We start from the raw sequence: 25,812 nt of genomic DNA, 5'->3' as shown, positions 1-25,812 counted from the left end.
TAGAAAGTGAGTAGAAAGAGAAAACATGGTGAGCAGAAAGAAAACACATGGTATGGTAGAAAGTGAGTAGAAAGAGAAAACATGGTATGGTAGAAAGTGAGCAGAAAGAGAAAACATGGCATGGTAGAAAGTGAGCAGAAAGAAAACACATGGTATGGTAGAAAGTGAGCAGAAAGAGAAAACATGGTAAGATAGAAAGTGAGCAGAAAGAAAAGACAGCATAATGAACATGCAATACAGTCACCTGGAGGAGAAAGAATATGAAAATGGTATATGCAGAGAAAGGTGCCAAGGCATGTTATTTTTTAAGTGGGTAGAGTGTGTAAATTCGGTATATTCAGTTATAGGCCTGTACTACAGAATTTTAGCCACCTATACCTATTCTAAAAACTGCTGTCATGCAGAAGGTTTTCACATCATTGGCTACCTCAAAAACCAAAGTGTTGTTGATATGCAGAACAATGAATGAAAAAGTAGGTAATAGTGTCTCGGTGCCACAAGCATTAGAGGTGCTAATCTTATAGTAAAAAAGAATGCTTGAGAAGCATGAGCATTTATATTAAAGCAATTATGGTACGCTATGAATCAAATGTTTTCTGTCATATTAACTCTGCCTGTTCACTACTGCTAATCAAGATGAGGATTTTATAGCTTTTCTGTAATTATGGAAATAAAAAAGGTTAAACTTTACAACACAAAATATTGAAATGATTAGCATTTTTAACTTGTTATAATTAGAAATGCAAAAGGGAAAGAAATATATTTATTCTGCATACACTAAGGCATTAACAAGGAGCAGAAATATTTTTATTAGCAGAGTACAGTGCATCAACCTGTTGCAGATTTATGTTAAAGAGACAGTTGAAGTGATGTATTCAGGAAAATGCGACTGCAAAGCTACATGGAATTGCTTCAAGAAGATAATATGCAAAACAGCCTTTTTCCTTTTATATGTTACTAGTTTCTCTACAGCAGCATTCGATCTCCCCCCTATATACACATATACAGTGCATAACTTCCATTATTGATTTGATTTTGGAATATCCTTTTCCAGTTGTTTCTAGTAGCCTCCGTCCTGCATTCAGCAGCTTGGAAAGTTGTGTTAAAGTATAAATGGAATCAAAAGCTGTTTCTCATGCTCCACTACCTGATGGAAGGTCAACTAAGAAAGTTTGCAATGTACTTTATCGGAGATAAGAATTCAAAGCCAAATAATGTACCTGCCGTGATTCTTCTTTCTATGTGGAACGTGAAACTGATATATGTAATGATGTAATGTTTAATTAGGTTAAACTCTGAGTCAAGACTAGGATTCTTTGTATGAGTGCTGATCTCTCACACCACAGCTTTGCCAACCCATTCCGTTTCAAGATGAATGAAAAACCTAGTTTCAGTATTTAACTTATAATGTTTGAGCTTTAAAGAAACATTTGTCATGTCATTAGAGGACAGGGACTATTATCAATCACAACAAACCCTGTTAACCTTGCCTATTAGTGTAGTTCAACAGCCATTGATCTGAAATGTATTTACTCTTCCTCCCAGTCTCAGCATTGGAGAACAATTTATCATTTTGGCTACAAAACGCAGAGCTTCAGTAAATTCTCTGTTTCTGCATATCATCCTATTGTACTTCAAGTTGTACAAATTATATGCTTAATGGTACCTTATTTTTTCTTCTTTGTAGGATCTGTTCACATCATGATCAGTGGAAGATAGGCAGATGTCACAACTCATTTGAGCAGGGAAAGATACGCACACATTACCTGTTTCTTACTGTCACAAGCTAGAAGATGACTTTCATAAAATAAAATTCCTTTCTGGCGAGAACGATTATTTTTAAGACAGACAAAGCATCTTAAGTTTTAGCAGAATTCCAACATAGATTAGGTGAAGATCACTGGGAAAATGAAGAAGGCCTCACAATGTTAAAGAATGGATAAAGGCTAAAAGATTCTGTAATATTGTAAAAGGTCACAATCACTATCCTTCATTTTTTAATTAATGCATTTATTTTTAATCTAGGTCTCCATAATTCATAAGTAATTGGCAATGAATTAACCATAATGCTGTAACATGGTTTTAGTTTTCATTTGAGTTTCTGAGCATTCTTCAGTTTGGAAAGTAATATGGGGGTGTTTAGTAGACTGAAAACTGTTGCAGTTAAACGTTTACTTGTTCAAAGTGGTACAAAGCACAGCAAATCCAACATTTATTGAAGCACATTAGTGTAATGGCACTATCAAATGCTAAACTTCATAGATGTATTTGAACTAAAGAGTATTTAAATGTTATAGTGATTCAGTGTATAATATAATTGTCATGAAACATTTTCTGTTATTGAATCAACTGGCTAGTTTGGCATTTGTACCAAATGAAGACTACTACAAAATCATCTGAGTCCTTACTACCTTGAGACATTCTTGTCCACACATGATAAATTCCTCCTGCATCACTACAATCAGAATCAGAATCTGCTTGCCTCTGACAATGAAGCACCATGCCATGCAGATTTTGACAGTTTAACTTAGACACAAAAGCTGCACGCTGCTAGCAAGTTTTATCCTGTACTACTGAGTTTAATTCCATTGGTCTGTGCTTGCAAACTGTCAAAGTAAGTGGAAATAACTTACATTGGCAGTGTTCTGGGATTACCTCTCAAAAGAGATGCTGGTATTTAGTGTGTGAAACCAGTTGCCAAAAGGACAGATATTCTAGTTGCTGGGAACCATGTATTACTGATTTATGGCAGTTACATTTTGTGAATTATCCATCCTCTTTGTTTAAAGGTATTTTCTCCTTTCATTTTATTTTTTGCCTCAGTAATACTAAAATAATTGTAAAATAAAGGGATGGTCACAAAAATCATTTCTGACACTGCAATGTTAGTTCACTATCATCAAGTGGTTATGCAGTTTCATCCACACACATTATTTTTTTAGCAGGGACTATCAGCAGCATAAAAAAAACATTTTCTGTTTTTCTTCATGTTTAGGTCCCATGCTATCACATATAGTTTGTGATCATGCCACAGCTCTGTACTGACAGTAATACTCCTATCAGAAATAATTGCAGAAGCATTGTCAAGTATAAATGGCTTATTCAGTACCCCATCACAACCAAATTAATTTTGCTGTCCAAATCCAAAAATACCTTGACATATTTCTTTTAAATGTCGGCACATGCTGTTAGCAATAGTAACCCAAGTCTTAAAGTCAACTGGTTAAAAAGCTTTATGATGTTATTAAAATGTGGCTCAAAATGATGGGAGGAAAAAGTAATGTTGCATTTTCTACGTGTGCAGTTCAATCACCAGCAATGAATGCATTCAACATAGTACCAGTAAGGAATATGTCATGTGTGGCAACAGTGACAAGACACTGTGTTTGGAGTCAAGCACACCTAAGCTAGCCTATAGTAAGCAACATTTATGTATTTTAGAAAGGAAACCTCTGACAAGTGGATATAAAGGACTTATGCCTCAAGCACCAGGACAGCTCAATGACTTTATCTTGTAACTTGTTCCAGCACTTCATCTTGTAACTTACAGCATTTGAAATAATGAGTGAAGACACATTATTCTGTCCTGGCAGATTCGTCAACTTTATATTCAGACTGCACAACAGTGTACAAGAAACCATATTACAACACACAAAGCACTAAAAAGATCAAAGGTAACATTATCTTGAAGACAAAGGTTATTCATAGACAAAAGATATTCAACTTGTATTCACTTACCTGAGACACAAATGCTCATATTACAATTGTCAGAGAATAATTAATCAAGGTGGTAGCTGCTGTTTTCTTCACATGGGAATGATACTCCACTGCCAGAAATGTGACATGTTTTAACTTCTGCAGGTGTGCAGCTTCCTGGAGAAAGATTGACAGTGGTTTATTGCCTTTTACTGATTGTACTTTCTACAAGGTGCATCAGTCTTGGAGAGAAAATAATATAGTAATGAGATTATGAAAGGTGAAGCTCCCATATGGGGTGCAGGATGGGTCTTCCTGCAAAAATCTGGGTGAAGCTCCCATATGGGGTAGAGGAGGGGTCCTCCTGAAAAATATGCTTGTGAAATTCTTTTCTTCATGACTCAGCAACTCTTTTGAACATTTGTATACTCCAATTGCTATGTTTCAATAATTGTTTGCTGAGCAGTTATTGCACAAGGTTGGTAATTTCAGCTAGTCATCTGAATCGTATGTTTCTTTTAAATCTGTTGTTATAGATGGGTACTCTTTTTAAAGACACTAGATGTAAATGTTGAAATTTCAGGAAATCATATTCTCAAATATAAATGATTTTCAGAAATATTTCAAATGGATCAATAGATACAGTGAAGTAATACTTTATTATTATATCAAAGATTAGCTATCATTGGTCCAACAATTACTGGCAGTTATTCTATTTTTTTTTTCATTTCTAATACTTTCCACCCCTGAACTGTTTGAAGAGCTAGCTGGCTTCCTTCACACCCTTCCAAACTTTGAATATGTAGGTAATTCTGTCATCTGCAATGCTGATGTACTGTTAATGTATTAGGACATTTTTTGGATGCCACATTATTTAATATTTCAATTTTGTGTTATAAGTCTTGATAACTTGATTTGTCTGTTCTCCATAACTATAGAGGCATTAGGAGCACTCTCTCTTTATTCAGTACAGTCACCATGAACAAATGCTTCCTGTTTTGTCTGAGTGTTTTTTCACCAGCAGTATAAACAATGTGGTCTTGGATGTGTATGTTACTTCCGAGCAAGTTATGCTGCCTGATCTTTACTGGATATCTGCTAAATTCTCAGATTGCGTGCTTTCTTTTCTCTTTCCATCATAAATGAAGGGGACTTTTGTCTAGACTGTTTTTATTTCAACCTATCTTGCCACTGGATTTGATTCTGGGGAATAAGTTGTGATGTACAGTAGATGGAGGCAGTCCAGTCCTTAGTCTATGACTCATTATTAAATGCAGTGGTCAGCCATCTAGGTGTTGCAGTAAAGCATCTCTATATTCCATCTAGATAAGTATGAATCTACCTAACAGACAGTCTTAATGCTATGTGACTTCTTACTTAGTCCTTTTAAAATAAAGACTTTTACTGAATTATCACTTGTGACATAAGCAGACTTACATTTATATAAAAATAATTAAACCATATTGGCAAGTTCACATTTACAAACATTATATACTGCATATATATTGAAGCCGCGGTGGTACAGTGGTAGCGTTGTTGCCTCCCAACAAGAGGTTTTCCTGTTCGAGTCTCGGCTGGAGTGTTTTCTGTGTGGATTCTGCATGTCCTCCCCATGGTCGAGCGGCCTCCGAAAGACATGCGTGAATGGGTGTGCCTTCACTGATGGTTGGGTATCAGGCTGGCAACTCGGCACCATAAAAATCAACTGCCGATCATTAGCAGACCAGAGTTCCGCTGTGGCAACCCCTAACCAGGAAAAGACAAACAAAGATATACTTCATATATTGTTCTATACAATATAGTCAATCCAACATTACATAAATTGTTCAGTTCCTGTCTTCTCTTAAACCCCACTCCTCCTCCAACATTTTTCTGCATGCACTGTTCCCATAATTTCCATTTTTTTTCTATGTAATTTACTCTTAACGTGTTCTAAAGATCCTACTTCCTGTTTCTTATCACTGTTTAAATATTCACTACTTCAGGTATGGTTGGTTTATACTTTGATTTCCATTTTCTAGTAATTGCTTTTTGGCAGCCATCACAATTAAGTGTAACACGGTCTTGCTTTGTCTGTGCAATTCAGAATCTGTATCCCAGCTCAAAATAATTATTTCTTTAGTTACACTTATTTGTTCGCCCAGTATTCCTAAGTCTTTACATAGTCCTTGAGTGTTTACACTGCTGTCTTTTCTTGACCGTTATATTATTCATAATTAAGACTAAAGGTGGTATGTTGAAACTCGGTTCCCACTGTTTCAAAAATCTCATGAACTCACTGTACTTAAATACTGTAGATACTATTACATGTAGAATCCTACTTCTTCTTCTTGTCTTGGTGCATTGTTTATACCTCTTATCATAGTGTCTGTTAATTCAGCAAACTTTGAATTACAAGTAAGAACAGATCAGACACTCAGCCTTAAAATGGAAACATGTTTGTTTTGGAACCGTAACAAATTATCAGGCACAAAATCATCTTAATTAATAATTGTTAAATTGTCTTTTACATTCACTGTTGCTTTTCACATTCCCCAAGGCTGTGTGAGCCAGAATACAAATATATTAATTATGAGTTGTGGGGACACCAACCTCCAATATACACAGAATCAATTTATTTTTTTTAAGAAAATAAATGTTGTTTTGATAATTATCGAGTGTAATCAGTTCACATTTGGCAATTCATTAGGAAGACATTTGTTCCGACCTTCCTCAAAATAAATAGAAAATAGCCCTAGTCTTAAATTATTATTCTGAAGGAAATGACCTACAGCACAGTTCTGATCCTCTTGTTCTGTCTGTACTGAAAGCTAGCCAAAATAATGCATTATAGCTCCCAAATGGAACCCATATATTCTTTCCAACCTCTGTTTCATTCACTGATCCTGAATTATGCACCTTATTTGTTTTGAACATCAAGCCTTTTAAACAACTGATCTCATTTTTTAAAATAAAAGGCCGGGTTTCTTCTTCACATAAGTTTTTTTTCTTCTAATCAACTTCTTGTAACGACATCTCAAAACATTTGCATCATCAAATCACTCTTAGCACATTTATAAATCTCTTTAAGATTCTGTTCTGTCATAGGTTTCAATGGAATTATCCAATTAACTTCCTTTTCATCTGCAAGCAAGCAAGCAAGTGTTCTTGTTCTAAAGTCTGATAGGAATGATGCAGCATATCTGCTATCTCTAATCCTGGTTTATACTTTACAACTATACCATACATGCGTAATTGTAATAGCATTCTTATTTTTGTTGTGTTTTGTTCAACAATTCATTGACTATAAACACTGTAATGGCTTATGTTTACTTTCATCTATCCTCAATTACTTTTCCTACCAAATGAACACCTGGAAATTGTCCCAGCTATATACTATTTGTTTGGTTTGACTTGTTATCAGGTTGGGGAGAGAGGCAATTTATTTCTATCTTCCTTTTTAAAACTCTAAAACTCTAAAAACATAAGGTATAGGGGGGAAAACAGAAAGTGCAACACATGAAAATTATATTGCAGTTCTTCAATGCTTTTTGCCGGTTGCTTGAGAGTGCCAGTTGCTTGAGTTCCGGTTAAGTGAAAGTTTACTGTAATTGGATTTTAAGTGCTCTGAAGTTAAATATGATGCATATTTCTGTTCCATGTCTGTAACTCTAATTTGACACATTTCTATTCAACTTGTTATTGTATTGTCTCACTTAAGCAACTCGATTTCCAATTTTACATTGATGTCTGACCCCACACTAGTATACCGTCAGCAGTATAAGCTACACATTTAAGCCCACTGGGACTTGATAGCTGTGGTGGCATGGCCAATCCCAGCACCTGAGAGATAGCTTGCCATCATCCACCCTGCCTTTGCTCATCCTGATGAGTGGTACATTTGTGTATATCACTAAGGAGTCACCTCTGACTAAAATGCTGCTAGATGCATTGTCTCAGTCTTGTTTTCTTTAAGGATATTGGCTTGCCAGGCAGGTGACCTTCTTTTCTCCTCTACTGCTATTTCTATGGATGGTGCTTGCTTGAAATGTGCTGCTGAGCATCTTGTTTACCCAGTCTACATGTTGGAGGCCTTTGAGTTCTTGGCAGAGATGTCTTAAGTAACTCAGTTTAAAATAGCTCATTTGCTGATTTAGGACAAGGTGGGTACTATTAATATGTTTACATGAGAGGCTTGCCTCCAAAGTTAGTAAGTACCTGCACCTCTCAAATATAGATTTGTCCAGTGGAAAAACAAATGGTGGTCAGTAAGTATGAGGCAGTTGTCACACTGCCTCAGGATACCTAGTGCTAGTCACCTTACTACACATGGTGCAAGTAGTCAGCTGACTACACATGGTCGAGTAGTCAGCTGACTACACATGGTGCGAGTAGTCAGATGACAACACATGGTCGAGTAGTCAGCTGACTACACATGGTGCGAGAGACTGTGATCGCAAGGTTCTTTTCATCTGGTGTTTGAGGACTAAACTAATGAAGACTGTTGTAGGGAAGGTTTTTGTATTAAACTGGAGAGGAGATGAAGTCTGTTAGTGTAGTAAGATAGTACAACTGAGATAAAGCACAAAAAGTGAAATCAAGGTATAGCGTTAAAATAGATGTGTTTCACAAACTGCAAAGGTGAGTTAAACAAGTTAGTACAGTTTTTACAAACAGTAGGTACATAAATACTGAAGAGTGGCTTAGGAGATCAAATGAATTACCACAGCTAGAGAATTACATTTTGAAGTCTGGCACAGTTATTACAAATTAAAGTCTGTCATAGCTTACACAACAAGAGAGTTACAATGCAGTTAGTCGTAGCAGCAGCATGGAATTACAATTACAGTGAGAGCAGTAATAGAGACTGGTTAAATGCAGTCTGGTGGCTATGTAATCTGCCATAGCTGCTGCCACAGCAGAGGGTCATACCGCAGTGAGTCAATAGCACCAAAAGGGCAAATACAGCAGCAGTTCATCACATTGATTCAGAAGCAGATGTTTGCAAATGCAGTGTAATAATAGTAGCATCAGCAAATTGTGACGACTGTAAGCAATGACCAATGATCTGAACTGATGCAAACAAAATGCAATATCAAGCACAATAAATCAGTAGCTCAACAAAAGCCATATCAAGTACAGTAATCTGGTAGTTCAGAATGGCAAAATATAAATTTAGAGCATGAGTAGCGAAGAAAGGGCATACAAATGCAGCGAAAACAGCAGAATGGTAAGATACAAATTCAATGAATGTAGAAGAAGCAGCAATATGTCATATACACAATTTGTGTAGAGCAACAGTCTTATAAAATCAAGTATAGTGGGACAGCTTTCAATGTGGCGACAGTAGCAGCATAACTTTACACTAGGTATATTTGTCAGAGGCCTAACTAGGACAGGACAAAAGGGGCAACTGCACTGGGTACAAGCTGTCAAGGGGGCTTGACTGGCAGGTGCAGATGGTGCAAGGCTGCAGTACTGGCATTGATTTAGGAAAGCCATATGGATATTGCAGCTTTCCTAAATGAATTCTGGCGATGCATTTGCCATTTGTGGTTATAGCTTGGTATTTGAGGTGAGTATGTTGTATCTATAGCAAACTTACAGTTTTAAGAATTAGTTTGCTATAGATACAACAATCAGAAGACTTGTTATTTTTGCTCCTAAACTTTGAGTTGCAAGGTATCAGTTTTGGGGACCTGCCTACAGTTCTGGTATAGGGCTATATATGTGCAAGTGTGTTCAGCGGCATGCAGTTTTCTGAAACTGTGTGCATTCATATACATCTTTGCACTACAGTACACTAAATTAATCACACTGTGATTAGTGTCAGAACTGGCACTGCTTCTTATGGATTTCTTTTTTGACAAAAACAGAAGGTCAGAACACTTGAAGCTGTCAAAAATACTTCTCAGCAGTGTGCAAAATCAGTGTAAACTGTGCAGCACAACTCAGGTGTAGCAGGATATGGTTTGAGATCAAAGACAAGTATGTCCTCAGGCGTGCTCCTGGAGTTGCAGCCCACCCAACCAGAGCTGTCCCAGGGAGGCAGGACACTGGCCAAGTTGCAGCAGAGGCAGGATGATGTGCCAGCATGCCCACTACCTGACTATCCAGAGGCAGTGTATATGTATGTATGTCTGTGTTGGGGGGAGAGGGGAATCATACTGCATAAAAACTCCTCCTTGGCAGCATATGAAGCTGCCCCAAGCTGCTTCAGTCCCCTCACCAGCCCTAAGCATGGATCAGAGAAAGTACAGGGAGACTTGTTGGTTTTACTGACTTGGTGAATAAGGAGACACTCTATGAAGCAGCTGATGATCAGCTGAGAGAGCTAAGGCCAACCAAACAAATATGAAAAAACTAAGATGACTTTAGACATTGTTGGTTTAATTTATTCACATTAAGACTCGCTTTGAATCTTTCAACAGATATTTCATTGCTCTCTACATCCGAGTGCAGCTCAAATGCTACAATTTGATTATTAATTTTTTTTAGCTCTTCAGACCACATTTCCAGTTGATTTTCTTGTTGCATACTCTCAGTCCTGGACCACATTCACACTATGCAAATTGTCTACACATATAACGTCCACAAACAACTCATGTCTGTATTTCTTTCTACTGCATATAACTTCCTTTATTAAAACTGGTTTTGTATTTAAACTTCACACAGTGTAGTGAAGTGATTTTTCTTTCCGCTGCTTCTGTACATTGAATCAATAACTGGACGTTTCTTTTTGCCATGCTTGCAGTAGGCCATAAGCTATACTTTTCAATGGCACATTTCTGTTGGATATTATGCTTCCTATAATTTTCATGACTCATTTTATTTGTTGTTTACTCTCCCTAATATTGACTTCTGGGGTGCAACTAAATTGCAACTCTTCTGCGCACTCTTTCAAACGCAACAAGATAATTAAATTGTTCTGTAAACAGAATTCACATTAAATCTGCTTTCTTCAGTAATCTGCTTCTTCTCTGATCATTGCTGATGCTCAAGTTATTATTTTCCTAATTAATGAATCACATAAATCACCTAATTTGCATCTTCTGTCTTAGGTCTTTAATTCAGTAAATTAAATATTTGCTGATTCTGTGGAACCCCCTGCCCTTGTTTAGAACAGATGACATATATGGCAGATTCTTCCAAAAACTATTATTCCTCTTTAAAACAAATTTATTAAACACCTCCATGGTTAAATGGCATAAAGCACTTTTTTATCCATCTCTGATATTACATTCACAGTCAAATTAATTACTGCATATACAGTTTTTATTTCAGATGAATTACACTGTAGAAAGAGATCCTCTGGAGGCTGTACCTATACCATTTCTCAGACAAAGGATAAAAACAACTTATTTGTTATTACTACTGGCATGAGGTAACATACAGTATTCAAAATATGGTATGATGAATGAAGGAAAAACATCTGTGTGTTATGAGCACAATTAGCTTTACACAAAACTATTTAGGAAACCAGACCACATGATACACATCCGGGACAATAAATAAAAACAAAGCCATGAATGTCTTAGAGATATGCACACATATGTTAAAATTTAACCCCAACTCCAGTCTAGCCATGACCAAAATATCATATCGGATTACACAAATTCTCCATTTTTTTCCCTTAAATGTTCCCGTGCAAATACAGATGTAGTGACTCCCCATGAAGAAAATATAGGAGAAAGGAGGGAGGAAGACATGTTGTCTTGTAGTCAGAACCTACATCTTAAAAATGAATTATTACTATGGTGATTATCTCTCATAACTACTGTAACTTAATTCTATATGCACTGGCTACAGGACATTTAGGACAGATTTCTAAATAGACTCAAGGACATCCTAGGTAGAGGAAATTAAGATAATGACATTTATCTCAGAATCTAAACTTCAAAACATACTCTGGACCTAGAAGCTGTGTCAAACCTATAATGGTTGATAGAGATATGAGTTTTAGAAAGACAGATCTCTTCCAGGTACACAGTCTCAGCAATGTGTTAGCAGGGCACAACAAAGAACAGGTGACCTTCCTGGTTAACAGTTAAATTAAATTAAAATTCCTGGAAGAATGGGAGTGCAAGAACATTTTTCCACTTTGCTTTATACAAATGTACACTAGTTCTGCAAAGATAGACTAATGACTTTTTAACTTTATCAGCTCTGAGCTCAGCAGGGTCAGATATTTTTATCCATAGACATTCCACAAACTCAGCAGTTATAGCTATATTGTTGTTTATATCCTTCTCAAATATATATGTCAAAAAATAATGACAATAATAATAGTCAACGTCCCATATTTCAGATTTGTTTCACACAAACACAGTAGTCAAAGTATTGCAACTTAATTCACATACACACACACACACACACACACACACACACACACACACATACACACACACACTCATTAGTCCTGCAAAGACAGAATAAAGATGGTTTAAAAATGACTAGCTGATGACAGAGAACACCCCCTCAGCAGTTATAGCCACTTTGACAACTGTGTACATCCCTTATTGTTATGATGAAATAAATTACATGTACTTTATTGGCAGCTTTGCATGAACTACTTGAGTTTGCATAAAGAACACTAGCACTGGTTTGTAAGATCCAGCCACATGTCGCACAATTTAAATAGAAGATCATTTATGAGTGTAAGAAATATTAACCACCTGATAACATATTTTAAGTCAATATTCACAATCTCTGCAGAAGTAAAACTTATCTGGTTAATTCCACATTAAAGAGAACTATTGCTAATACATCAGTTGCTGCTGGCAAACAACTTTGCATTTCAGTGCTTCATTTATAAATGCAGCACTTGCTGTCATTGAAGAATAAATTTCCTGGGTTACTTTAAAAAATAGTATGCTGATGACATTGTCATGCTAAATCAGTTATGCAATAGGAAATAGCTGACAAACCATGACAAAAGGTTCATAACTGCTGCTCTACAGTCTTGGAGACCATTAAGACGTCTGTCCCAAATTTCCATGTGTTCCAAATCTCCATCTGGTTAAGTGATTTGCTCAATGTCATACAGTATGTAAATGAAAGTGGAAAGTTTCAAACCCTTCACCCTTGCCAAAGGAAGCTTATTAACAAGTCAGAACTTTAGTCCTCTGCCTTAACTGCCAGAGTAACATTTTTTAACTAAATGGTGAAATCTTTTTCAATCCAGTCTTGTAGAGAAGACTGTATCATAGACATATGCAACAATGACTACACAATGGATGATGAAGATCATACATTTCTGATCATCACACCAAATAATGCAGACTATATAACCTGACATACGTCACCTCCTTTGGATTTGCTGGTGGCAGTACAAAAGGAATGTAAAATATATTATTAAAATGCAACATATTCAGACAACAACTTGAAAGGTAAGAATGAAGGTAAATGTATTTGCTATGCCATTCAGCACAATTCTAACTAAAGAATCTTTGGAAATTGAAAGACATGGTTGTTAATCAGTTTGTAATATGATGGGTAAAACACTGGTCAAGCAACAGGACATAACAATTCTGGGTGGGGTGAGGGGTTATCTGTCCAGAAGATCTTTTAGGGATATGCATCTCAGATTTAATAGTGGGAAATAGACTATTGATAACCACATATGTGTATCGACTATTGATAACCACATATGTGTATAACAATTACTTCAGTAAAAGATGTAGACATTTTTCAGATATTCAAAATCATCTTCTAAAAGGGTAACATGCTCATATTTAATGTCAGTAAATTAAGTACTTTTTTGTCTTTGTACAGAAATAATGATACAGATACCCACACAGTATTCTATACAATGTGAGTGAGTGTGTGTGTGTGTGTGTGTGTGTGTGTGTGTGTGTGTGTGTGTGTGTGTGTGTGTGTGTGTGTGCGCTCACGCACTTGTGTGTGGATGCGTATATATATATATATATATATATATATATATATATATATATATATATATCTATATAAAGACGTCACACAGACAAGCCAGTAAAAATGTCAAGAAAGATCCAGCAAAGCTAGAGTCTTCACTGTGTACTACATTAAACCTCCTGTAGTGGAGGAATCATCTTAAGGACATAACTGTGTTTCAGCCACCCTTGGTAATGTGTAAGGTAATTTACCTCTTTCTTCCATGCCTGTCCCTGCACTCATTGAGTACAAGGCAGAAGAAGTTTACCCAAACATGGTGCCTACCAGCCCAAAGCATGACACAGACAAATTTGTAAGATTGTCAATTCACCTAAGACACATACAAGCCTATTACATGGATTCAACAATATGGAAGATTTTATCAGTTCCTGTAAGGCATGTCTTTGGGATGGGCGATAAATGTATGCACCTATTGAAAAATCATGGTTCTTATTGCGTGATCGAAAATTGTAAACAGTGAACACGTATTGAGTGAACCTGATTGGTCGAAACATCGCGTGTAACACAGAAATCGCCACAGGGAATATTTTCCCTTTACTTCAATGCAGTGCTATATCGGAGTAGAATATTTAAGTAGCGGGGGTGTGGGGAGCACAGCGCCCCACATGGGGGGGTGCATTGGGACTTGTCCCCCTGCCTACAGCATTTAGGTAAGTATAGTTTTTTATTTTTATTTTTTTATTATATTTTCAAAATTTCAAACATCGCTCATATGGTGTCGACCATATGGTGTTCAATGTTTGAAACTTTCGAAAATATGATATAGACCCGAAAAATCACCATCTATTAAGTATTGACTTGGAAAGTATTAATTTGATGACATGTTTTCTCAAAAATAACATTCTTCCTTGATTCCTTACCCATAAAATATAATCCAACTCAAAATTGTAGATGAGTTAATTGTTTTTTTTTCAAAGTAACAACTTTAGTTCACTATTCAAGTGAGAGAAATCTGACCCCTTTGATTAATAGGTGTTACTTGGGCTGAGATGGTTTGTGCTGCATTCAATTTTTTTAATATTATAGCTATAATTACAGTCATAGGTTCATAGGATATTACTAATGGCTCAAGACCCCTTACAAGCCTGGCCATTTCTACCCAGATTTTAACCAATTTTCTGTCCAAAGGGGAAAGATAACAAGGGTCAGTAAGCGGTGATTTGACATTTTTACAGACTGCCTCTGTGCATAAGGGACATGGGTACCACCCAAGGAGTGAATTTGCAATTTCCCATCCATTGGTCCAGACTGCAGTTGAAGATGGTCAGGGGAAGTGCTCTGCTTCAGGTAACTAGGAATCCTATTCCAGAGGAAAGGCATTATCTGGGACACATATCTGTCTCTCCAGCATGATCTATTCATGTCAGAGATCAGGTTTAGATCTTTGGAGATGGTAACTCTCATACAGTTAGTTCTGTGAACATACATTTCCATCATGGCTGAATCAGACATTGCCTTGCATGTCAGACCCAGCTCACCCCTTAGTAAGAAACTGAATACAATGACGGGGATTTTAATCAGGATTATAATCAGTCCACATATGGCATGTTAGTTACACCCCAAATTTTTTTGAGTGGGAAACCTCTGAGGATGCCCCAGCTGTTGCAGGTGCCTGGAGAGGTATATGTTAAAGGGTAAATTGTAGTCAGTTATTGGTCTGATGAGGCTGAGTACAGTAGTACTATGACATCCTTAGATCAGGAAGACATGCCCTTACTTATAAGCTGAGCCACATAGAAGCATTTCCTCACCACCATGGACACATGGTGGTCAAAGTTCAGATTGCTATCTATCTGAGTACCCAGATCTCTCACCACTGGATTGACTCTTGGATGGGTGCAACCAATGATGTAATTTGCAGGAGTATTTTATTTTCCAGATTGTATTATTATGCACTTCTTCACACTTAGTTTGAAGCCATGGCTATAACACCAATCATTAGTCTGTGTCATACCTTTCTGTAGGATATCAACATCATTTGGAGTAGTCAATGATTTCTTCCATCTTGCAGTCATTAGAAAACTTGGTCAGCCAAAGGCCATCTACATTTGCCTTGACATCTGAAAAGTATATTCCAAACAGGTGGGGGCCCAGAACTGAGCCCTGGGATACTCTACTCATGACTGCCTCTTGCTGGATGTGGATTTTCCCACTCTAACAACATGTATTCTATCCATGAGCCATTTGGCTATACATCTGGTGACATAGAGGTTTATGCCCAATTTTGTGAGTTTATCTATAATACCTGAGTGGGGTATTGTCTCAAATGCCTTGGCCAGGTCAAGGTAGATGGTAAGCACTGGCTGACCCACATACATGGCATTGGTGACCTTCTCAAAGAAGTCCACCAGACTAAGCAGGAAGTACCTGCCCTTGATGAAGCCGAACTACATTGGGTCTAGAGTCTGGAGAATTCCTATGTCATTGTTTATCAGGTCCATGATTATCCTTTCCATAGCTTTGCATATGATACTAGTCAGACTTAAGGGTCAGCAGTTTCCTGGGTGAGTTAGTGGTCCCTCCTTGTACTGAAGGATGCCTGTTGCTGTCTTCCACTCTACTGGACAAAGCCTGCCTGGAGACTTTGGTTAAATAGAGATCTAAATGGGTCTGCTAGGTCATGTTTTAATCGATTTAATAGGCACCCTGAAATTCCATCAGAGCCTATAGAGGCTGTGTTTCTAGCTTTAGAGTGTGCAGTGATGACCTGTTTTTCTGTGATAACTGGTAAGGGAATGGTATGGGCTATTTTATGGGGAGTGACCGGATGTGATAAGGGGGTGAAATTTGAACTGAATTTATCTGCCAACAGGTTTGCTATTTTTTCTGACTGAGTATAGGTAATGCCATTTGCAGCCAGCACAGCACACTGTTCAGTGTTTCCCTTAAGATTTGAAACAAAACTAAAAAATGCTTTGTGGCTGTCCTTTTCTTGGGAGGCTAATTTAGTCTTGTATTTAGCTTTTGAAGACTTGACTAGTTCCCTGATTTGCCTGTTGAGACTAATGAGGGATTTTTTTTCTCTGTTATGCTCCCTCCCACTTATTTATAAATAGGAATTTCTTCATTCTGTAGTATATGCAGTTGTTTTAATGATTGCACAGGGCATTTGTGTATATTTCTGCACAGGCCTCTGTGTTTTCCAGGTTCTGGAGAGCTTTTAAAATACCTGTACCATCACTTAATAGGAGGTGATTTGCCTTGGAAAAAATATTTAGGGTTTTTGGGTTTATTCGGAATACTACCATTACATTTATTTCAAAGAGGATCGATTTTTGATCCAATCTTACCAATCAGGAGATTACAATGGGGGGGGGGGTGCAATGCTCCCAAATGTTTCTCAGTACTATGTCAAAGATATTTCAGCCCCTATTGGGTGTGCAGACCAGTTGTTCCTGAGCATTTGCCAGGAATCTCCTAGCCTGCATGTTAGTGGTCATATATGCTTCCCAGTTTATGGAGGGGTAGTTAAAATCACCCATGAGTAGTGCATTGGGCTGAATGGTAAGTGATTCTAGTAACTTCGGGTATACTAAGTGGATTTTATATTTCATGGTTGGGAACCTGTAGCTAGCAAAGATATGGTGGAGGATTTTGCCTGTGGTTAGCTGGACATGGAATAGCTCAAGCGAGCCAGCCTGCTCGACCAATTGGATATTAATCTTCCTTCCCGAAATCACTGACTTGTCTCAACAAAACTGTGTGTGCAATGCAAACATACTGTAAAAAAAAAACTGAAAAACATGCACTTTTTCAGAAACTACAGTGTAGAAAAAAAATGCAAACTTAAATATTGATAGAAAATAAGAAGGAACAACCTTTTTTTTTCTTTGTAGCACTCAGAGTTTGGTTAAAGGGAAATACAAGTATTCTGTAATTAGGAAAACCAAAGTGTGGGTTTTCTTATTCATTTACATCTTAAAACTAAGCTTGAAAGCCTTGCTTTTGTTCAGATTCCAGACTATACTATTTATCTGAGGCATGATGCTGGCTATGAGTGAGGGATAAGGCATATTTAAATGCCTTTGTTTAAGAGCCATTGTTGTCTTAATGGCTCTGTAGTTGGAATATGTGACCTAATCAAATTACTCTGCCCCTCTTAGTAGCCTTTGTGATGTAACACATGACAAGACAAATGCAGGAAGGAAAGGCAAAAAGAAATAAGTTAAAACATAAAACAAATGGAATAATTATGAAATCATGTTTTTTTCTGCATGAGACATGTTTAGTGTTGGATTACAGGAAAGGGAAATCAGTTTTTGAAAAAAAAAAAACAACTTGACATTTAGGTAGAGTTCTCCTATAAGTAAAAATATTTAGAGTTGGATATAACCTCCTTACCATATGTAATTCCATATCCTACAGTTTTTGGAATAGAAAATGTGTTGCTAACTTTAGCGCTCCCCCCCAGGACCAATCACAATACCAGTAGATTGCCAGACACCCAGTATTACTGCTGCACAGGTTAAAATAGCACTGTCCAAGGCCAAGAATACAGCTTCTATGGGACCTGATAATATCCTTGGCTGTGTTCTACATGAACTACAGAGTGAACTGGCACCTCACCTGTGTGCCCTGTTCAGTCACAGCCTCACCTCATGCTTTTTCCCTACTGAATGGTGCACTGCTACAGTCATCCCTCTCCACAAAGGAGGAGTCACTATAGACCTACTGACGAGTCTCATATGCAGAACTATGAAATGCAACATCATGGACCTAATAAGCAAGGATATAGGGAATCTCCAAACTCTGGATCCTACACAGTTTGGTTTTGTGAAAGGTAGATCATGGCTGCTCAACTTGGTCGACTTCTTTGAGTCAGTCAACACAGCTGTGGATGAAGGCAAGGTGGTTCATACAGCCTACCTTGATCTGGCCAAGACCTTTGATACCATTCCCCACTCAGGAATCATAGAAAAACACAGTAAGCTAGGCATCAACCCCTATATCACTAGGTGGGCTGCAAACTGTTTCACAGATAGAACCCACAGTATGAAAGTAGCTGACTCCAAGTCAGACTGCCGACCAGTCAAGAGTGGAGTCCCACAGGGTTTGGTCCTGGGTCCCCTCCTGTTTAGTATCTACTTCTCTGAAGTTCAGGCCAACATGAAGGGACTCTGTCTGAAAAAGTTCACAGACAATTTCAAGTTGGGAGCTACTATTAACTCCCCAAGAGGTATTGACATCCTACATAAAGGCCTCAGTGAGACCAACAACTAGTGTCAGAACCATGGCCTTAAGCTCAATGCCAAAGATTGTGTCATCATCCCCCTTGGGGAAAAACCCAGTTCCCTTGAATTACCACATTGATGGTAGTCCACTGAACACAGAAGGTGCTATAAGAGATCTGGGAACACAGGTTGACAGCAACCTCTCTTTTGACCATCATGTTGCCACTGTGGTCAGAAAGTCCTTGTATGTGGTACATGTCATTACTAAAGGTTTTGCATCCAGGAAAAAAGAGGTCATTGTCTCCCTCTACTCTTCTCTCATTAGGCCAGTAATTGGGTACAATGCCTCATTTGGCATGTACCTCACTAGACACCTGTTACAACTGGAGAGGCCGCATAAGTACCTCACAAAGAGGATCCTAGGCCTTAAACACTTGTCCTATATGGACGGACACAAAAAACTCCAACTATTCTCTGCCTCATATCGCCTACTTAGAGGCGATCTCTGCATGACTTACAAAGCCATGTCTGACCCAGCTCTGTTAGAAATGCTACATCTAAAGAAATCTCAATCCCTCCACATCACATGCTCCAGAGACCTCAACCACATTACCACAATCAACAGAACGTACTGGAGGGACAGGTTCATAACCCAGAGACTGCCCATGCTATGGAATAGACTTCCCATACATGTCAAGCAGAGCACCTCACTGGCCCTCTTCAAGAGAATCTTGATGAGTGAATGGGAAATAGAAAATTCAGCCCAGGGATGACTCCAGTAGCTCTACTCGACAGAGGCACTGGGAACTAAGGTCAGGTGGCACGATGCCAGGGCAATCCTATGGGCTAGGCTTGTAAAGGCTCCAGGGCTATTAGCCTAGTACACACCTATGAACCTATGAACCTATATATATTAATTATGTATCTATATATATGCGGCATGTGCTTTGTATTATGACAGTATGATGACTCCAATCGAGGCAGTGTCACAACATGATGGAAAAATAGATCCCCACATTTAGGAGAAGCAGGTAGAGCAGGAGCACTGACAACTGTGACAGAGGTAATGCTGTGGAGTGATGTGCCAAAAGGTTCCATTATTCATAGCCAGAGCATAGTGAAATGTGGCCATACACCCACAGCCATGTTTGTGCCCCATTTCTTGGCTGTCTCTCTCCAATTACCAAAAGTGCTGTTTAAGTGCTCACACTACTTTCTTCTTTACTTTTACAATAATTACAGAGCAAAAACACTAATAGATATTTGCTAAACAAAACAATCTCACAATGAAAACATACTTCACATGAGCAACAGTAAACTTCTCTCCCCTTGAAACTCACATTATGTAAAACATATATGACTGGTGGTGGATTAAGTGTACGTTGGGCCTCAGGCTGTTGTCAAATCTTGTACAGTGGCTGAGCTTGAGCAAGGTTAGTGTGACAGCCAAAGGAGTGGGACGGGGTGGTACCACTGATTAGGGTTTCAGGCAATGATCAGGAGTGAGACTTAGTTTTAGGGAGAGGGGTGTTTTAGGGTTAGGGAGTGGGAGGAGAATTTTGGGTTCAGCAGCAACTGGCAGCTTTAGGCTTAGGTTGCAAGGGGTGGTTTAGGGTTAGGGAGTGGTAGTGGAGTTTTAGGGCTAGGGAGTAATTAGGGACCTTAAGAATAAGGAGTGTGAGAGAAGTGCTATAGTTATGGTCAGGGACTGGGTGGAAGTTTTAGGATTATAGTTAGGGCTGTCATAAGGCTAGGGTAAGGTGGTGGGAGGGGTCAGTAATTAACTAGTATTGGGCTAATGAGAGTAAGAGCAGTAGCCATTAAGAACAAGAGCTGTCATCATGCCCAGGACAATTTAAAATCAGTAAGCACTGTGTAGAGGCGCTCACCCCCAGAGACACCATGTAAACATCCTGGCATGCTAATTGGCTGCATAAGCAGCCAATTAACATCCAAATGAAGCAGGGAGGAGGCTGGAGTGATTCAGCATGGTAGAAAGCCACCATGTAGGGTCTGTACTGCTGTTCTGTCTGTATTCAAAAACGTTTTGAATACAGCCACGTAACTATGCCTCTCAACCTCTTACAGCTAAAATTCCTGGACAAAGCCAGATAAAATGCTGGGTAAAAGGCACAAAAATAGGGACAAATTTTAAATATTGCTCATATAAATTTAGAAAGCTGCTAGAACAAGGTTTGTGTTAACATGCATTCTCCAAAGGATTTTAAGTCTGAAACTCAAATGTATGTCATTATTTAGTGACTTTCAACCTCAGATCATCCCAGTGATTTTCCAGAAAGTCACAAATTTTATGAGGAACAGACCAAAGGTATGAGGGAGAAATCCAACTGGACAGTTGAGAGGTATGCACGGATCTGCACTACTGGGCATACCACTCAACCTCTTAGACCAAGAAATCTGGAGAAAGTCATCAATAATGGGGTGGAGAATGGTCCAGAGATAGGGACACTTTTAAAATATTGTTCTTATAAACTTATAAAATTGATCAAACACTGGGTTTGCAGAATGCAGCTTTGCTGCCACCCCCCCCCCCAATGAATGGTACACATCATAAGTCATACAGACCTCTCAACCTCTTGGGGCAAGACATCTAGACAAATCCATAATTAATGGGTGGGAGAAGGGCCAGAAATAGGGATACTTATTAAGTATTGCTCTTACAAACTTAGAAAAATGATAGAACACTGGGTTTGCAAAACACAGCTTTGCTGCCACGCCGTTCAATGAACTGTACACATTGTAAGTCATGCAGACTTGTCAACCTCTTAGAGCAAGCCATCTGCACAAATCCACAAATAATATAAGGAAATGGGCCAGAAATAGTATCACTTTTTAAGTCACTCCTCTTACAAACTTAGAAAATTGATAGAACAAGAGGTTTGCAGCAAATGTAATATCCACTCTGTGTTCAACATTCAGCTCCCCTTCAGTTTCCCTAGCTACACAGTTGCCTTTTTGTGTAGATTTTTGTGTAGATTCAGGGCTGTCAACACAGTGAAAATGCAAATGAGGTCTGAACTCATTAGAATTGTTGAATCCCAAAATGTTGGATCCCTGTAGGGATGTTCACATCATGTAAGCACTCCCTTGGTGTTTGTGTTTTTTTTTTGTGTGTTGTTGGTATGGCAACTGTGATTGTTTACATCAGGTGGGTGTGTCAGGTTAGAGAGACAGCAACTGTGATTGCTTACATCAGGTGGATGTGTCAGGTTAGAGGGATGGCAACTGTTATGAGGTGGTTGTGTCACGTTAGAGGGATGGCAAATGTGATTACTTACATCAGGTGGGTGTGTCAGGTTATACTTACAAAGTGTTACAGTTAGGTCTGTCAAGTTTAAAAATGCAAGTAAGCAGCGCACAGTAGGTTGTCTTTCATTTACATCCAACCTCTTCTTCATTTTTCAGCAAATTGTGTTTTCTCTGTCAGATTTCTAGTAGCAGTTATTATAAAAGAAAAGAAAACAAATAAAAAAGGGAGAAATATCTGAAATGAGGAAAAGTAGTCTATGACATATACACAGTAGAAAATGTTAGTACACAAGATATGTCTACATAGGTCTGAATTTCAACTCTCACTCCAAAATGCCTTCAGAAAATAGGATGGGTGCCTTATCCACTTTACAACACAAACAGCTTTGCACCAAAGAACTGACGTCATTCTTCACGCAACCAGCTATAACAGAATGTACAGTGACATCAAACCATAGAACTGTTATTTTCACATAAGTGCACTTAGTGATCACACAACCTGTTATGATTATCGCTTGCATATTTACAGCTCTGTCTTACCTTTCTGTGTTTCCTGGTCCTTCATCAGTTATCTGCCCAGTACTCTGAGATATGGCAGTCTGTAAGCCATGCTATATCACTGGCCTTAAAATGTGTGAGGATATTAACTGGCAATAACATGATATGCATTTGCCAATAACTAAAGGCCAGGTTGGATGGCACAAACAAGCATAGACTGTTCTCTTGTTGGGGGGGGGGTGAGTTACTGTTATGGCACATGCAAGGCTATAACTGTTCTGTTGAGGGGGAACAAATCTGAGTTACTGTTATGGCACATACAAACATAGACTGTTGTTTTGGTGCAAGCAAAGGTGAGCTGCTGTTATGGCACAAACAAGAAAATGTTGGTCTTGCTACTTTCCTTGTTTTGCATCCTGCCTGTTGTTTGATCATGTGAGGGTTGTGAAGTCAGAAACTGTAACATGTATCTTTACTTTCTGACTTCTCTTGTCAATGATTTTCTAGTGCAAATGTATGGTGCTAAACTAAGGGCATACAGAGATCATCAGTACTTTTGAAAGTTATGTCTGTGTGAATCTTTGATGCTTGAGGCTTACTACTTACTAATAGACATATAAGTCAAATAATAGGATGAGCTGACATCTGCCTGGCCTCCAGGTCAGTGTCTGACCATGCCCTAGTGAGATGACTGCATATCCAGACATCTGATATAGCCGATGACATCAGCAGTGTCTTTTGAGGATATGGTAATAACAGTGTCACACATGTTGTGATAAAAGACTCTCTGTAATGTCAAGCAAGTGTGCGAGTGCACACACACACACACACACACACACACACACACACACACACACACACACACACACACACACACACACACACACTTGACTGCAGTGAGAATAAAACTCCAACATATCTAAGCACACAGTACTTAACTCAAGTGTCACAGTAAGGCTGACTTTTGCAAGACTGCAGCTAAACTTATAGTACATTACATAAGCACCCCATGTGTGTGACAAGATGTTGGCGGGCCTGCATAAGTTTATAGATTCATAGGTCCATACGAGGCTACTACCATAATGGCCCTAGGTTGTGATAAAATGGCCCTAGGTTCATAGGTTCATATGAGGTTACTAGGCTAATTGCCCTAGTTAGGGCCTTGTCAAGCCTACCCAAGTTGTACCATTGTTCTCTTATAGACCAAGATATGTACTCCATATTTGCAATTCCATGGTCAGCACTGGCTGAACCTGTCTAAGAGTGACATAGGTGAAACCCCTGGGGTAAATCTACAATTTCCCATTCAATTATCCCAGGTACCCTTAAATAGGGTCATTAAGGAGCTCACTTACAAATCAACTGGGAGTTTGTTCCATAGGAGTGGCAAACTCTGGGAGACATATCTGTCTCTCCAGCATGTCCTGCTGATGTTGCAGACTAGGTAAAGGCCCCTAGAGTCAGTAAGCTTTGCCCCATGTGATTTGGGGAGGTGCAATATTTCCTTTAAGGCAGGGTTTGAGACTGTTTTGTAGGCAGCCACAAGTCACCTCTCAGCAGCCTGTAGGATACAGCGTACAGTGACAGAACTTTCAGTCTTTCATTTAGGTCATGTTTTGTAGGCCCTGGTTTTTCTTAGTGAGAAACCTCTGAGGTCTCTCCAGCTGCTGCAGGTATCTGGTTATGTAAATGCAAAAGGGACATTATACTCTTTTACTGGTCTGATAAGGGTTGAGTACAGTGGAGTGATAACATCCTTAGGCTGGCATGCTATGCCCTCACTTATGAGGTGTGCAACATAAAGAGCATTCATTACCACTGTGGACACATGATGATCAAAGGTGAGGCTGCCATCAACCTGCATTCCCAAATCTCTCACCATTGGGTTAGAACATAGGGGGGGTTATTAGTAATAGTGTAAGTTGCATGGATGTCTCCTTTGCCAAAAGGAATAATAGTGCATTAATTTGTGTTAAAGTTAAGTATGTGGGGTTGGCAACCATCATTTATGTATGTAAGCACATTTTGTAGTATGTTGACATTGTTTGTGGATTCAATGATTGTGCCCAGTTTGTCATCATCAGTGAACTTGTGGAGCCACAGGCCATCTTTATGCCCATGATTTTCTGAGGAAGACATTCCAAATAGTTGGGGTCCCAGCACAGACCCTTATGGGACACCACTGGTAACAGGTCTGCTGATAGAGGTAGAATCCTCATCTATGACTGTATGTGTTCTGTTGGTGAGTGAGTTAGCTACCCACCTAATGATGTATGTGTTAACCCCCAGGTGGGTGATTTCTGCAATGATGCCTCGGTGGGGTCTGCTGGTAGAGGTAGAAACACCACCTATGACTGTATGCATTCTGTTGGTGAGCCAGTTGGCTACCCATCTAATGATGTATGTGTTAATCTCCAGGTGGGTGAGTTCTGCAATGATGTCTCAGTGGGGGATTTTGTCAAAGCCATTGGGCAAGTCAAGGTAGGCAGTCTGGTCAGGTTTTGGGTGCATAGTTGCCCTGGGTCAGTTGAGGGATCCCTTCTGTGCAACGTTATTACACTTGCTATTTTCTCTTCTGCCAGAAAAAAGTCAGTACTTAGACTGTGGTTGAAGAGACTACCCAGTGGTTCTGCTAACTCTTGCTTTAGACTGCTTAGTAAGCAGACTGGGATGTTATCCTGTCCCAAAGAGGCTGTGTTTTTGGCATTGATGATTGCGGTTAGGACCGGTTATTTGGAGATAATAGATAGAGAACTGTTGACATGTATGCTGTGGGGTATGATCAGTGGAGACAAGGATGTGAAACTGTTGCCAAACCTGTGTGCTAACAGGTTGGCTATGTCCTCAGGTTTAGTATGCGTGGTACCGACCACTCTGAATTTGGTGCAATGCTGGGCCTTCCATTTTACATTACAGACATAGCTAAAGAATACCTTGTGATTATCCTTAGCTTTGGATGCTTATTTAGTTGTGTAATTAACTTTACAGGATTTTACAAGCTGTCTACTTTGCTTGTCCAAGTTATGGAGGGTGCTCTTCTGCTGAGACTGTTATGTCTTATTTCTGGACATCAGTTTCTTTCACTTGTTGTGTAATCTATGTATGCTAGAAGTCCACCATGGTGGCTTTTTATTATGTGCAAGTTTTAATCCATTCTACTATAGCTAAGTCTGTACAGTTGTAAAGGTTTTATATAGTTCATTTGGGTACACCTCTGTATAGGAGTCTTTACTGTCATTGGTGACAATAGGTTTGAAACTATACA

Source organism: Protopterus annectens, chromosome 3.part1 (genome assembly GCF_019279795.1).
Source record: "Protopterus annectens isolate FY-2018-M chromosome 3.part1, PAN1.0, whole genome shotgun sequence".
In the NCBI taxonomy this organism is placed as follows: Eukaryota; Metazoa; Chordata; order Ceratodontiformes; family Protopteridae; genus Protopterus; species Protopterus annectens.
Note: the sequence above shows the minus strand (reverse complement) of the source record.